Here is a 16,050-nt window from a genome sequence, read left to right as displayed (position 1 = left end):
CACCTTTCCCCCACTCAGCTCACCCCACTAATGAGGCAGTCACACACCTTTCCCCCACTCAGCTCACCCCACTAATGAGGCAGTCACACACCTTTCCCCCACTCAGCTCACCCCACTAATGAGGCAGTCACACACCTTTCCCCCACTCAGCTCACCCCACTAATGAGGCAGTCACACACCTTTCCCCCACTCAGCTCACCCCACTAATGAGGCAGTCACACACCTTTCCCCCACTCAGCTCACCCCACTAATGAGGCAGTCACAGACCTTTCCCCCACTCAGCTCACCCCACTAATGAGGCAGTCACACACCTTTCCCCCACTCAGCTCACCCCACTAATGAGGCAGTCACAGACCTTTCCCCCACTCAGCTCACCCCACTAATGAGGCAGTCACAGACCTTTCCCCCACTCAGCTCACCCCACTAATGAGGCAGTCACACACCTTTCCCCCACTCAGCTCACCCCACTAATGAGGCAGTCACAGACCTCCTCCCCCTTCCCCCACTAACCAAGCAGGCAGTTACAGACCTCCTCCCCCTTCCCCCACTAACCAAGCAGGCAGTCACACACCTTTCCCCCACTCAGCTCACCCCACTAATGAGGCAGTCACACACCTTTCCCCCACTCAGCTCACCCCACTAATGAGGCAGTCACACACCTAATGAGGCAGTCACACACCCCACTCAGCTCACCCCACTAATGAGGCAGTCACAGACCTCCTCCCCCTTCCCCCACTAACCAAGCAGGCAGTCACACACCTTTCCCCCACTCAGCTCACCCCACTAATGAGGCAGTCACAGACCTCCTCCCCCTTCCCCCACTAACCAAGCAGGCAGTCACACACCTTTCCCCCACTCAGCTCACCCCACTAATGAGGCAGTCACACACCTTTCCCCCACTCAGCTCACCCCACTAATGAGGCAGTCACACACCTTTCCCCCACTCAGCTCACCCCACTAATGAGGCAGTCACACACCTTTCCCCCACTCAGCTCACCCCACTAATGAGGCAGTCACACACCTTTCCCCCACTCAGCTCACCCCACTAATGAGGCAGTCACACACCTTTCCCCCACTCAGCTCACCCCACTAATGAGGCAGTCACACACCTTTCCCCCACTCAGCTCACCCCACTAATGAGGCAGTCACAGACCTTTCCCCCACTCAGCTCACCCCACTAATGAGGCAGTCACACACCTTTCCCCCACTCAGCTCACCCCACTAATGAGGCAGTCACACACCTTTCCCCCACTCAGCTCACCCCACTAATGAGGCAGTCACACACCTTTCCCCCACTCAGCTCACCCCACTAATGAGGCAGTCACAGACCTCCTCCCCCTTCCCCCACTAACCAAGCAGGCAGTCACACACCTTTCCCCCACTCAGCTCACCCCACTAATGAGGCAGTCATACACTGTAAAAAATAAATGTCAAATAATAATAAACACCGACAAATGTAGTTGTTTCAACAAATTATTATTAAGTAGCTGGTACCACAGCGTTTTCTTTGTTTACTAAACGTTTCGGTCACCTGAACAAAACCAATTGTTAGCTGAACAAAACCAATTGTCACCTGAACAAAACCAATTGTTAGCTGAACAAAACCAATTGTCACCTGAACAAAACCAATTGTTAGCTGAACAAAACCAATTGTCACCTGAACAAAACCAATTGTTAGCTGAACAAAACCAATTGTTAGCTGAACAAAACCAATTGTCACCTGAACAAAACCAATTGTTAGCTGAACAAAACCAATTGTTAGCTGAACAAAACCAATTGTTAGCTGAACAAAACCAATTGTTAGCTGAACAAAACCGAAAAAATGTTGGGCCAAACTTAGTTCCAACTTTTGGTTCACAGCATTCCAATCTTCTTGCTACACCACCATGCCTGTGTCAAATATCAGTAATCTCTGACTATCCTCTCATCATTGATTTTATGTTTCTTATTTAAGGAAGTTTAGGTTTTTCTGTATAGTTGTTGGGGCATTATAACCTTGTTTTAATGCTGCTCCTTATGATCAATAAAATAGTTTTTTCTTGAGGGTACTTTTGACAGAGCTGAGATTTACTTTGAAGTGTAAAGTGACACATTACAGGTGAAATCAATTATTCACACAGACATGGAGTCGTAGCAGGAAGATTGGAATGCTGTGAACCAAAAGATTGTGACTTCAAATCCCAACTGAGGACATGCTGAGTAATAATTACTGTATGAATTAAAAAGCTTGATATAACCATATTTAAAAAGTTTTCAGACCCGTTGATTTTTTCCACATTTTGTTACGTTACAGCCTTATTATAAAATGGATGAAATAGTTTTTTCTTCATCAATCTACACACAATACCCCATAATGACATCACAATACCCCATAATGACATCACAATACCCCATAATGACATCACAATACCCCATAATGACATCACAATACTCCATAATGACATCACAATAACCCATAATGACAAAGCAAAAACAGTTTTTTAGAAATTTTAGCAAATGTATAAAAACTATATATCTATCTGAAATATCACATTTACGTAAAAATTCAGACCCCTTACTCAGTACTTTGTTGAAGCACCTTTGGCAGCTATTACAGCCTTGAGTCATCTTGGGTATGACACTACAAGCTTGCCACACCTGTATTTGGGAGGTTTCTCCCATTCTTCTCTGCAGATCCTCTCAAGCTCTGTCAGGTTGGATGGGGAGCATTGCTGCGTAGCTATTTTCAGGATGTTCAATCGGGTTCAAGTCCGGGCTCTGGCTGGGACACTCAAGAACATTCAGAGACTTGTCTGAAGGCACTCCTGCGTTGTCTTGGCTGTGTGCATAGGGTTATTGTCCTGTTGGAAAGTGAACTGTTGCCCCAGTCTGAGGTCCTGAGCACTCTGGAGAAGGTTTTCACCAAGGATCTCTCTGTAATTTTCTCTGTTCATCTTTCCCTCAATCCTGACTTGTCACCCAGTCACTGCCGCTGAAAAACTTCCCCACGGCATGAAGCTGCCACCACCATGCTTCACCGAAGGGATGGTGCCAGGTTTCCTCCAGACCTGATGCAGTGATGGTTGTCCTTTTGAAGGTTCTCCCATCTCCACAGAGGAACTCCGAGTGACCATAGGGTTCTTGATCACCTCCCTGACCAAGGCCCTTCTCCCCAGATGGCTCAGTTTGGCTTGTGGGCCAGCTCTAGGAAGAGTCTTGGTGGTTCCGAACTTCTTCCATTTAAGAATGATGGAGGCCACTGTGTTCTTGGGGACCTTCAATGCTACAGAAATGTTTTGGTACCCTTCCCAAGATCTGTGCCTTAACACAATCCAGTCTCGGATCTCTACGGACAATTCCTTCGACCTCATGGCTTGGTGTTTGCTCTGACATCAAATCAAATTGTATTTGTCACGTGCCGAATACAACAGGTGTAGACCTTACAGTGAAATTATTACTTACAAGCCCTTAACTAACAATGCAGTTTTAAGGAAAATAAGTGTTAAGTAATAAATAGATAAGCAAAACATTTAAAAGAAAAGGAAAAAATAATGAAACAGCAGCAGTAAAATAACAATAGCGAGGGGGTAATGTGAATGTGCGGGGGCACCAGTTAGTCGAGGTAATTGAGGTAATATGTACATGTAGGTAGAAGTGATTGTGCATAGATAATAAACAGAGAGTAGCAGAAGCGTAAAAGAGGGGTCTGGGTAGCCCTTTGATTAGCTGTTCAGGGGTATTATGGCTTGGTGGTAGAAGTTGCTAAAAAGAAGCCTTTTGGACCTAGACTTGGCACTCCGGTACCGCTTGCCGTGCGGTAGCAGAGAGAACAGTCTATGACTAGGGTGGCTGGAGTCTTTGACCATTTTTAGGGCCTTCCTCTAATGCTGCCTGGTCTAGAGGTCCTAAATGGCAGGAAGCTTGGCCCCAGTGATGTGCTGGGCCGTACGCACTACCCTCTGCAATGCCTTGCGGTCGGAGGCTGAGCAGTTGCCATGCCAGGTAGTGATGCAACCAGTCAGGATGCTCTCGATGGTGCAGCTGTAGAACCTTTTGAGGATCTGAGGACCCATGCCAAATATTTTCAGTCTCCTGAGAGGGAATAGGCTTTGTCATGCCCTCTTCACGACTGTCTTAGTGTGTTTGGACCATGATCATTTGTTTGTGATGTGGACACCAAGGAACTTGAAGCTCTCAACCTGCTCCACTACAGCCCTGTCGATGTTAATGTGGTGTGCCTCCTTTTCCTGTAGTCCACAATCATCTCCTTTGTCTTGATCTCGTTGAGGGAGAGGTTGTTGTAGTCTGTAATAGTTTGCAAGCCCTGCCACAACCAATGAGCGTCAGATCCAGTGTAGTAAGATTCAATCTTAATCCTATATTGTTGCTTTGCTTGTTTGATGGTTCGTCGGAGGGCATAGCCGGATTTATTATACACTTCCGGGTTAGAGTCCCGCTCCTTGAAAGCGGCAGCTCTACCCTTTAGCTCAGTGCGGATGTTGCCTGTAATCCATGGTTTCTGGTTGAGGAAAACTCAGCAAAAAAAGAAACAACCCTTTTTCAGGACCCTGTCTTTTCAAAGATGATTTTCAAAGATGATTCGGAAAAATCCAAATAACTTCACAGATCTTTATTGTAAAGGGTTTAAACACTTCCCCACTTTCCCATGCTTGTTCAATGAACCATAAACAAATAATGAATATGCATTTGTGGAACGGTCATTAAGACACTAAATGCTTACAGACGGTAGGCAATTAAGGTCACAGTTATGAAAACTTAGAACACTAAAGAGGCCTTTCTACTGACTCTGAAAAACGCAAAAAGAAAGATGCCCAGGGTCTCTGCCATCTGTGTGAACGTGCCTTAGGCATGCTGCAAGGAGGCATGAGGACTGCAGATGTGACCATGGCAATAAATTGCAATGTCCATACTGTGAGACGGCTAAGATAGCGCTACAGGGAGACAGGACGGAGAGGTGATCGTCCTCGCAGCGGCAGGCCATTTGTAACAACATCTTCACAGGATCGGTACATCCGAGCATCACAGCTGCGGGACAGGTAGAGGATGGCAACAACAACTGCCCGAGTTACACCTAAGATTGTCCGCAATAGGCTGAGAGAGCCTGGACTGAGGGCTTGTAGGCCTGTTGTAAGGCAGGTCCTCACCAGACATCACCGGCAACAATGTCGCCCATGGGCACAAACCCACCGTTGCTGGACCAGACAGGACTGGCAAAAGTGCTCTTCACTGACGAGTCACAGTTTTGTCTCTCCAAGGGTGATAGTTGGATTCCCGTTTATCGTCGAAGGAATGAGTGTTACACCGAGGCCTGTACTCTGGAGCGGGATCGATTTGGAGGTGGAGGGTCCTTCATGGGCTGGGGCGGTGTGATACAGTGTCATCGGACTGAGCTTGTTGTCATTGCAGGCAATCTCTACGCTGTGCGTTACAGGGAAGACGTCCTCCTCCTCCCTCATGTGGTACCCTTTCTGACATGACCCTCCAGCATGACAATGCCACTAGCCATACTGCTCGTTCTGTGCATGATTTCCTGCAAGACAGGAATGTCAGTGTTCTGCCATGGCCAGCAAAGAGCCTGGATCTCAATCCCATTGAGCATGTCTGGGACCTGTTGGTTGGGAGGGTGAGGGCTAGGGCCATTTCCAGAAATGACTGGGAACTTGCAGATGCCTTGCTGGAAGAGCGGGGTAACATCTCACAACTGACAAATCTGGCGCAGTCCATGAGGAGATGCACTGCAGTACTTAAAACTTCTTGCTCCTACTTGAGACGCAGATGTCTCAAGTAGACACCTGGAAATGCAAATGCGCTACGCTAAATGCTAAATGTACTCGTTAAAACTCAAACGTTCATCAAAATGCACATGCAGGGTATTGAAATAAAGCTACACTCGTTGTGAAGTCAGATTTTTAAAATGCTTTTCGGCGAAAGCATGAGAAGCTATTATCTGATAGCATGCAACACCTCAAAATGCCTGAATGCGACGTAAACAAAGATTTAGCTTAGCCGGCGCTACACAAAACGCAGAAATAAAATATAAAACATTCATTACCTTTGACGAGCTTCTTTCTTGGCACTCCTATATGCCCCATAAACATCACTATTGGGTCTTTTTTTAGTTTAAATCGGTCCATATATACCCAAAATAGCTTTCTATGGAAGCAGTGTGATTCAGAAAAAAACATTGTTTTAAAACGCTGCGTCATTTTTTTAAATTAAAAAAGTCAACGATAAACTTTCACAAAACACTTCGAAATACTTTTGTAATCCAACTTTAGGTATTAGTAAACGTTTATAATCTATCAAAATGATTACAGGGCGATGTGTATTCAATAGCTCCTCGTCTTCAAATCAATGGCTGCCAATGTGCACATTCAAAACATCCTGGTGGAGACCGGAAGAAATTGAATCCAGTTAGTTGGATTTACCAAGAAAAAACTCCCTGGAAAATGACGACAATGGCGACATCGTGTGGAATCTGTAGGAATTGCATGCAGGTCCATAATTAATTTTGTGCCCTTTTAACAACCCATGAAAGTGACGCATGGAAATTATTTTTAGCTTTCAGAGAGCAGTTTTTCTGCACACGATCTGTTATAGTCACAGCCGTGATTTAACCAGTTTTAGAAACTTCAGAGTGTTTTCTATCCACACATACTAATCATATGCATATACTATATTCCTGGCATGAGTAGCAGGACGCTGAAAAGTTGCGCGATTTTTAACAGAACGTTCGAAAAAGGAAGGGGTAGACTTAAGAGGTTTTAATGCAGCTGGTGGCCACACCAGATACTGACTGTTACTTTTGATTTTGACCCCCCCTTTGTTCAGGGACACATTATTCAATTTCTGTTAGTCACATGTCTGTGGAACTTGTTCAGTTTATGTCTCAGTTGTTGAATCTTGTTATGTTCATACAAATATTTACACATGTTAAGTTTTCTGAAAATAAACGCAGTTGACAGTGAGAGGATGTTTATAATTTTTGCTGAGTTTATGTACGTTCGGTCACTGTGGGGACGACGTCATCGATGCACTTATTGATGAAGCCAGTGACTGATGTGGTGTACTCCTCAATGCCATTGGAAGAATTGAGGAACATATTCCTGTCTGTGCTAACAGTCCTGTAGTTTACCATCTGCTTCATCTGACCACTTTTCTATTGATCGAGTCACTGGTGCTTCCTGCTATCATTTTTGCTTGTAAGCTGGAATCATGAGGATAGAATTATGGTCAGATTTGTCAAATGGAGGGCGAGGGAGAGCTTTGTAAGCGTCTCTGTGTGTGGAGTAAAGGTGGTCTAGAGTTGTTTTCCCTCTGGCTGCACATGTCAAATGCTGGTAGAAATTAGGTCAAATTGATTTAAGTTTCCCTGCACTAAAGTCCTCGGCCACTGGGAGCGCTGCCTCTGGATGAGCGTTTTCCTGTTTGCTTATGGCGGTATACAGCTCATTTAGTTTCTATTTTAGTGCCAGCATCCGTCTGTGGTGGTATGTAGACAGCTACGAAGAATATAGATGAAAACTCTCTTGGTAAATAGTGTGGTCTACAGTTTATCATGAGATACTCTACCGAAGGCGAGCAAAACCTTGAGACTTCCTCAGATTACATGCACCAGCTGTTGTTTACAAATATACAAAGACCTCAACCCATTGTCTTACCAGAGGCCACTGTTCTATCCTGCTGAAAAAGCGTAAAACCCGCCAGCTGTGTGTTATTCGTGTCATCGTTCAGCCACGACTCGGTGAAACATAAGATATTACAGTTTTTAATGTCTTGTTGGGAGAATATATACGTGATCGTAGTTTACTATTTACAGTTTTATTTTCCATTGATTGTAAATTGGCTAATGGGACCGATGGTAAAGGGAGATTACACACTCGCCATCGGATCCTTACAAGGCACCCAGACCTTCGTCCCAGACATCTCTGTCTCTTTCTCCTGCGAATGATGGGGATGAAGGCCTTGTCGGGCGTCTGAAGTAAATCCGACTCGTTGAAGAAAAAGTATTCCTCCAGTACGGGGTGAGTAATCTCTGTCCTGATATCTAGAAGCTCTTTTCGGTCATAAGACACTGTGGCAGAAAAACATTATGTACAAAATAAGTTACAAATAACTAAAAAAAAACACAGACAAGGTTAGGGGACCGTAAAACAGCAGCGATCTCCTCCGTCGCCATTATTATGTCAACTGTGGGACCTTATATAGAAAGGTGTGTGCCTTTCCAAATCATGTCCAATCAATTGAATTTAACACAGGTGGACTTCAATCAGGTTGTAGAAACATCTCAAGGATGATCAATGGAAAAAGGATCCACCTGAGCTCAATTTCGAGTCTCATAGCAAAGGGTCTGAATACTTATGTATATAAGTATTTTTTTTTTAGCAAAAAATATCTAAAGACCTGTTTTCGTTTTGTCAATATGGGGTATTGTGTGTAGATTGATGAGGATTTATTTAATTTTTTTTTGAAAAAGGCTGTAACGTAACAAAATGTGGATAAAGGGAAGGGGTCTGAATACTTTCCGAATGCACTGTATGTCAAATATGCAAATTGAAACATTGTATGTTAAAAGCATTGTGTGTGTAACTAGTTCCACAGCCTTTCTTTAGGAAACAGGTCCAAATAACAATTTCCAGTTGGATGAAAATATGAGACAATTTGAGCAAACATATTTGATGTTGACTGAATTTTTGCCCAAGTTTTCTCATGTTGGAGCTGTTTTAGCCAAGTAAAAATGATATTCCCGTCATATTTTGTTTCTGTAAGTATCATAAATCCTCTTCTCCTCCAACTACAGCACATCTGCCCTGCCCTAGCCTAACTCCCTGCCCTAACTCCCTGCCCTAGCCTAACTCCCTGCCCTAACTCCCTGCCCTAGCCTAACTCCCTGCCCTAGCCTAACTTCCTGCCCTAGCTCCCTACCCTAGCTCCCTACCCTAGCTCCCTGCCCTAGCCTAACTCCCTGCCCTAGCTCCCTGCCCTAACTCCCTGCCCTAGCCTAGCTCCCTGCCCTAGCCTAACTCCCTGCCCTAACTCCCTGCCCTAGCCTAACTCCCTGCCCTAGCCTAACTCCCTGCCCTAGCCTAGCTCCCTGCCCTAGCCTAACTCCCTGCCCTAACTCCCTGCCCTAGCCTAACTCCCTGCCCTAGCCTAACTCCCTGCCCTAGACTAACTCCCTGCCCTAGCTCCCTGCCCTAGCTCCCTGCCCTAACTTGGCTCCCTGCCCTAGCCTACCTCCCTGCCCTAGCCTAGCTCCCTGCCCTAGCCTACCCTGCCCTAGCCTAACTCCCTGCCCTAAGCTAGCTCCCTGCCCTAGCCTAGCTCCCTGCCCTAGCCTAGCTCCCAGCCCTAGCTCCCTGCCCTAGCTCCTTGCCCTAGCCTAGCTCCCTGCCCTAGCCTAACTCCCTGCCCTAGCCTAGCTCCCTGCCCTAGCTCCCTGCCCTAGCTCCCTGCCCTAGCCTAGCTCCCTGCCCTAGCTCCCTGCCCTAACCTCACACTCAACGTCAACAAAACTAAGGAGATGATTGTGGACTTCAGGAAACAGCAGAGGGAACACCCCCCTATCCACATCGATGGAACAGTAGTGGAGAGGGTAGCAAGTTTTAGGTTCCTCGGCATACACATCACAGACAAACTGAATTGGTCCACCCACACAGACAGCATCGTGAAGAAGGCGCCGCAGCGCCTCTTCAACCACAGGAGGCTGAAGAAATTTGGCTTGTCACCAAAAGCACTCACAAACTTCTACAGATGCACAATCGAGAGCATCCTGGCGGGCTGTATCACCGCCTGGTACGGCAACTGCTCCGCCCACAACCGTAAGGCTCTCCAGAGGGTAGTGAGGTCTGCACAATGCATCACCGGGGGCAAACTACCTGCCCTCCAGGACACCTACACCACCCAATGTTACAGGAAGGCCATAAAGATCATCAAGGACAACAACCACCCGAGCCACTGCCTGTTCACCCCGCTATCATCCAGAAGGCGAGGTCAGTACAGGTGCATCAAAGCTGGGACCGAGAGACTGAAAAACAGCTTCTATCTCAAGGCCATCAGACTGTTAAACAGCCACCACTAACATTTAGTGGCTGCTGCCAACACACTGACTCAACTCCAGCCACTTTAATAATGGGAATTGATGGGAAATGATAAAATATAAAATATAAAATGTAAAATATATCACTAGCCACTTTAAACAATGCTACCTGATATAATGTTTACATACCCTACATTATTCATCTCATATGTATACGTATATACTGTACTCTATATCATCTACTGCATCTTTATGTAATACATGTATCACTAGCCACTTTAACTATGCCACTTTGTTTACATACTCATCTCATATGTATATACTGTACTCGATACCATCTACTGTATCTTGCCTATGCCGTTCTGTACCATCACTCATTCATATATCTTTATGTACATATTATTTATCCCCTTACACTTGTGTGTATAAGACAGTAGTTTTGGAATTGTTAGTTAGATTACTTGTTGGTTATTACTGCATTGTCGGAACTAGAAGCACAAGCATTTCGCTACACTCGAATTAACATCTGCTAACCATGTGTATGTGACAAATAAAATTTGATTTGATTTGATTTGCCCTAAGCTAGCTCCCTGCCCTAACCTAGCTCCCTGCCCTAGCTCCCTGCCCTAGCTCCTTGCCCTAAGCTAGCTCCCTGCCCTAACCTAGCTCCCTGCCCTAACCTAACTCCCTGCCCTAGCTCCCTGCCCTAGCTCCTTGCCCTAGCTCCCTGCCCTAACCTAACTCCATGCCCTAACTTGGCTCCCTGCCCAAACCTAACTCCCCACAATAACCTAACTCCCTGCCCAAACCTAACTCCTTGTACTAATCTAGCTCCCTGCCTGCCTGTCTCCTGCCTACTCAATGTTATGTAAGTGAGTGTCAGAGAACAGTACACCATCTGGGACCTCTTACTGTAGCTCTCTCTCTGTCTCTCTCTCTGTCTCTCTCTCTGTCTCTCTCTCCCTCTGTCTCTCTCTCTCTGTCTCTCTCTCCCTCTGTCTCTCTCTCTCTCCCTCTCTCTCTCTATTTCTCCCTCTCTCTCTCTGTCTCTCTCTCTGTCTCTCTCTGTCTCTCTCTCTCTCTTCTCTCTCTCTCTCTCTCTCTCTCTCGCTGTCTCTCCCTCTGTCTCTTTCTCTCTCTCCACCTTTGAACCAGAGACAGGACAAGAGCCATCACTCACTCACTGGTAAGCCCAGACCTCACATTGCTGAGTGTTCCACAGACACTGCTCTAACACAGACAGAAAATGTACACTTCATCCCAAATGGCACCCTGTTCCCTATTTAGTGCACTACTTTTGACCACAGCCTAAAGTAGTGTACTAAGGAAAAGGGTGTTATTTGGAGTATGACCTGGGAGAGAAGGCCTACATATATAGTAATTGATCCTGGGACCATTGATTCTACACTGGACACACTTATTTTGTATATACTGTTAACGACCTGTTTTAAAATCAGTATTGATTTCTGACTATCACTTATATAGGGAAATTAACTTTGATTCAATATAATTGATCATTTCTAAAGGGTAAGGATGGACACAGTTTATTAAATTGCATCCATAAAGGCATTTGTAATGGTAATTCAAGACCATTAAATCAATATAATTGTCTTGACAGTTATGTATTTTATTCTGGAAATATCATTATTAGTGTCATAAAATCTAAATGCAGCTGTTATAAAAAAGTAGTCTACTGTAGTGGACCCCAGGAAGTGTAGCTGCTGCCTCTACAAGAGCAAATGTACTGTATTATTTTTGTTTCTGTAAGTATCACATATCCTTTTCACCCCCTCCAGCTACAGCAAATCTGCCATACCATGACGTAGCTCCCTGCCCTAGCTCCCTGACCTAGCTCCCTGCCATAGGTCCCTGACCTAACTCCCTGCCATAGGTCCCTGACCTAGCTCCCTGCCATAGGTCCCTGACCTAGCTCCCTGACCTAGCCTAGCTCCCTGCCCTAGCTCCCTGCCCTAGCCTAGCTCCCTGACCTAGCTCCTGCCCTAGCCTAGCTCCCTGCCCTAGCCAAGCTCCCTGCCCTAGCTCCCTGCCCTAGCCTAGCTCCCTACCCTGGCTCCCTGCCCTAGCCTAGCTCCCTTCCCTAGCTCCCTGCCCTAGCTCCCTGCCCTAGCCTAGCTCCCTACCCTAGCTCCCTACCCTAGCTCCATGCCCTAGCCTAGCTCCCTTCCCTAGCTCCCTGCCCTAGCCTAGCTCCCTTCCCTAGCTCCCTGCCCTAGCTCCCTGCCTTAGCCTAGCTCCCTACCCTAGCTCCCTGCCCTAGCCTAGCTCCATACCCTAGCTCCCTACCCTAGCTCCCTGCCCTACCCTAGCTCCCTACCCTAGCTCCCTGCCCTAGCCTAGCTCCCTACCCTAGCTCCCTGCCCTAGCCAAGCTCCCTTCCCTAGCTCCCTGCCTTAGCTCCCTGCCCTAAATTAGCTCCCTGCCCTAGTTCCCTGCCCTAGCCTAGCACCCTTCACTAGCTCCCTGCCCTAGCATAGCTCCTTGCACAAACCTAGCTCCCTGTCCTACCCTAGCTCCCTGCCCTAGCCTAGCTCCCTGCCCTAGCCTAGCTCCCTGCCCTAGCTCCCTGCCCTAGCCTAGCTCCATGCCCTAGCTTAGCTCCCTTCATTAATATAGCTCCCTTCCCTAGCCTAGCTCCTTGTACTAACCTAGCTCCCTGCCCTAACCTAGCTCCCTGCCCTAGCCTAGCTCCCTGCCCCAGCTCCTTGCCTTAGCTCCCTGCCCTAGCCTAGCTCCCTGCCCTAGGCTCCTTCATGAATCTAGCTTCCTACCCTAGCCTAGGTCCTTGTACTAACCTAGCTCCCTGCCCTAACCTAGCTCTTTGTACTTACCTAGCTCCCTGCCCTAACCTAGCTTCCTGCCCTAGCCTAGCTCCCTTCATTAATCTAGCTCCCTACCCTAGCCTAGCTCCTTGTACAAACCTAGCTCCCTGCCCTAACCTAGCTCCCTGCCCTAGCCTAGCTCCCTTCCCCAGCTCCTTGCCTTAGCTCCCTGCCCTAACCTAGCTCCCTACCCTAACCTAGCTCTTTGTACTTACCTAGCTTCCTGCCCTAACCTAGCTTCCTGCCCTAGCCTAGCTCCCTTCATTAATCTAGCTCCCTACCCTAGCCTAGCTCCTTGTACAAACCTAGCTCCCTGCCCTAACCTAGCTCCCTGCCCTAGCCTAGCTCCCTTCCCCAGCTCCTTGCCTTAGCTCCCTGCCCTAACCTAGCTCCCTACCCTAACCTAGCTCTTTGTACTTACCTAGCTCCCTGCCCTAACCTAGCTTCCTGCCCTAGCCTAGCTCCCTTCATTAATCTAGCTCCCTACCCTAGCCTAGCTCCTTGTACTAACCTAGCTCCCTGCCCTAATCTAGCTCCTGCCTATTCAATGTTATGTAAGTGAGTGTCAGAGCACAGTACACCATCTGGGACCCCTTTCCCTCTTAATGTAGCTCTTTCTCTCTCTCTCTCTCTTTCTCTCTCTCTCTCTCTCTCTCTCTCTCTCTCTCTCTCCTTCTCTCTGTCTGTCTCTCTCTCCTTCTCTCTGTCTCTCTCTCTCGCTCTCCTTCTCTCTCGCTCTGTCTCTCTCTCTTTCTCTCCCTCTCTCACGCTCTGTCTCTCTCTCTTTCTCCCTCTCTCTCTGGCTCTCTCTCTCTGTCTGTCTGTCTCTCTCTCTCTGTCTCTCCCTCTGTCTCTTTCTCTCTCTCCACCTTTGAACCAGAGACAGGACAAGAGCCATCACTCACTCACTGGTAAACCCAGACCTCACATTGCTGAGTGTTCCACAGACACTGCTCTAACACAGACAGAAAATGTACAATTCATCCCAAATGGCACCCTGTTCCCTATTTAGTGCACTACTTTTGACCACAGCCTAAAGTAGTGTACTAAGGAAAAGAGTGCCATTTGGAGCACGACCAGGGCGAGAAGGCCTACATATATAGTAATTGATCCTGGGACCATTGATTCTACACTGGATATACTTATTTTGTCTATAAAGATAATGACTCGTTTTAAAATCAGTGTTGATTTCTGACTATCACATATATAAATTAACTTAGTGTCATTCAATTCAATTTAATTGATCATTAATAAAGGCTAAGGATGGACACAGTTTATTTAATTGCATCCATAAAGGCATTTGTAATGATAAAGACCCTTAAATCAATATAATAGTCTTTACAGTGTCATAATATCTAAACACAGCTGTTATAAAAGTAGTCTACTGTAGTGGACCACAGGAAGAGTAACTGCTGCCTCTACAAGAGCTAATCGGAATCCAAAAAACAGAAACAAACTAACAATAAGTAGTAGTAACACTATTATTACAGACTTCTGGCTGACGCCCCCAGGTGGTGAAGGTAGGAAACAACATCTCCACTTTGCTGATCCTCAACACTGGGGCCCCACAAGGGTGCGTGCTCAGCCCCCTCCTGTACTCCCTGTTCACTCATGACTGCGTGGCCATGCACACCTCCAACTTAATCGCCAAGTGTGCAGACGACACAACAGTAGTTGGCTTGATGACCAACAACGACGAGACAGCCTGTAGGGAGTAGGTGAGGGCACTCGGAGTGTGGTGTCAGGAAAACAACCTCTCACTCAACGTCAATAAACAAAGGAGATGATCGTGAACTTCGGGAAGCAGCAGAGGGAGCATCCCCCTATCCACATCGACGGGACAGCAGTGGAGAAGGTGGAAAGTTTTAAGTGCCTCGGCATACACATCACGGACAAACTGAAATGGTCCACCCACACAGTCAGTGTGGTGAAGAAGCCGCAACAGCGCCTCATCAACCACAGGAGGCTGAAGAAATGTGGCTTGTCACCTAAAACCCTCACAAACTTTTACAGATGCACAATTGAGAGCATCCTGTATCACCGCCTGGTACGGTAACTGCACTGTCCACACCCGCAGGGCTCTCCAGAAGGTGGTGCAATCTGCACAACGCATCACTGGGGGCAAACTACCTGCCCTCCAGGACACCTACAGCACCCGATGTCACAGGAGGGCCAAAAAGATAATCAAGGACAACAACCACCCGAGCCACTGCCTGTTCACCCTGTTACCATCCAGAAGGCAAGGTCAGTACAGGTGCATCAAAGCTGGGAAAGAGATACTGAAAAATTGCATCTATCTCAAGGCTGATGTTAAACAGCCATCACTAACAAAGAAAGGCTGCTGCCTACATACAGACTTTAAATTATTGACCACTTTAATAAATGGATCACTAGTCACTTTAATAATGCCACTTTAATAAAGTTTACATATCTTGCATTACTCATCTCACATGTACAGTAAAAACTGTATTTTATAGCATCTATTGCATCTTGCCTATGCTGCTTGGTCATTGTTCATCCATATATTTATATGCATATTTTGTTATTCCATTCCTTTACTTAGATGTGTGTGTATCAGGTAGTTGTTGTGGACATTGTTAGATATTACTGCACTGTCAGAAATTAAGCACAAGCATTTCGCTACACTCCCAATAACATCTGCTAACCACGTAATATGATTGATGTTAGTTGGACTGCAGTCTACTGCATAACATCCTCTTTTATTTTTTTATCTCGTCCATTGTCTCCTATTCGAAGTCTCCTTTCAGAGGGATTTGATTTGATTTGAACCACTCACACCCTTGTCACAACAGACTAATCAACGAGCGATGCCTGAGACACCCGTTGATTGTGAGTAACGTTTTCACAATCGAATTGGGAGGGAGAATAATTAAATCCCAAATAAATAGTCTAGGATATCTTCGGAGAAAACCTAGTAGATCAATCAAAGAGTGAGTTCAATCGCCATTCGCCCGTTGGCACAAAGAGAGAGACATCTATGGGACGGCCACGGCAGCACAGTACAACCGTTTTCTCCTTCATTTCTCTATACATTGGAAGAAACAAGAGGGACGCAACTTGCAATGGCAGAGTTTAAATTATGGCAATGACCAATAGTTTGAAATCAGAGAATAGCCTAATGAAACCGGAAAGTGAAATCAGAGAATAGAT

The sequence above is a fragment of the Oncorhynchus clarkii genome, chromosome 16 (genome assembly GCF_045791955.1).
Source record: "Oncorhynchus clarkii lewisi isolate Uvic-CL-2024 chromosome 16, UVic_Ocla_1.0, whole genome shotgun sequence".
In the NCBI taxonomy this organism is placed as follows: domain Eukaryota; kingdom Metazoa; phylum Chordata; class Actinopteri; order Salmoniformes; family Salmonidae; genus Oncorhynchus; species Oncorhynchus clarkii.
This window is presented reverse-complemented; position numbering follows the sequence as displayed.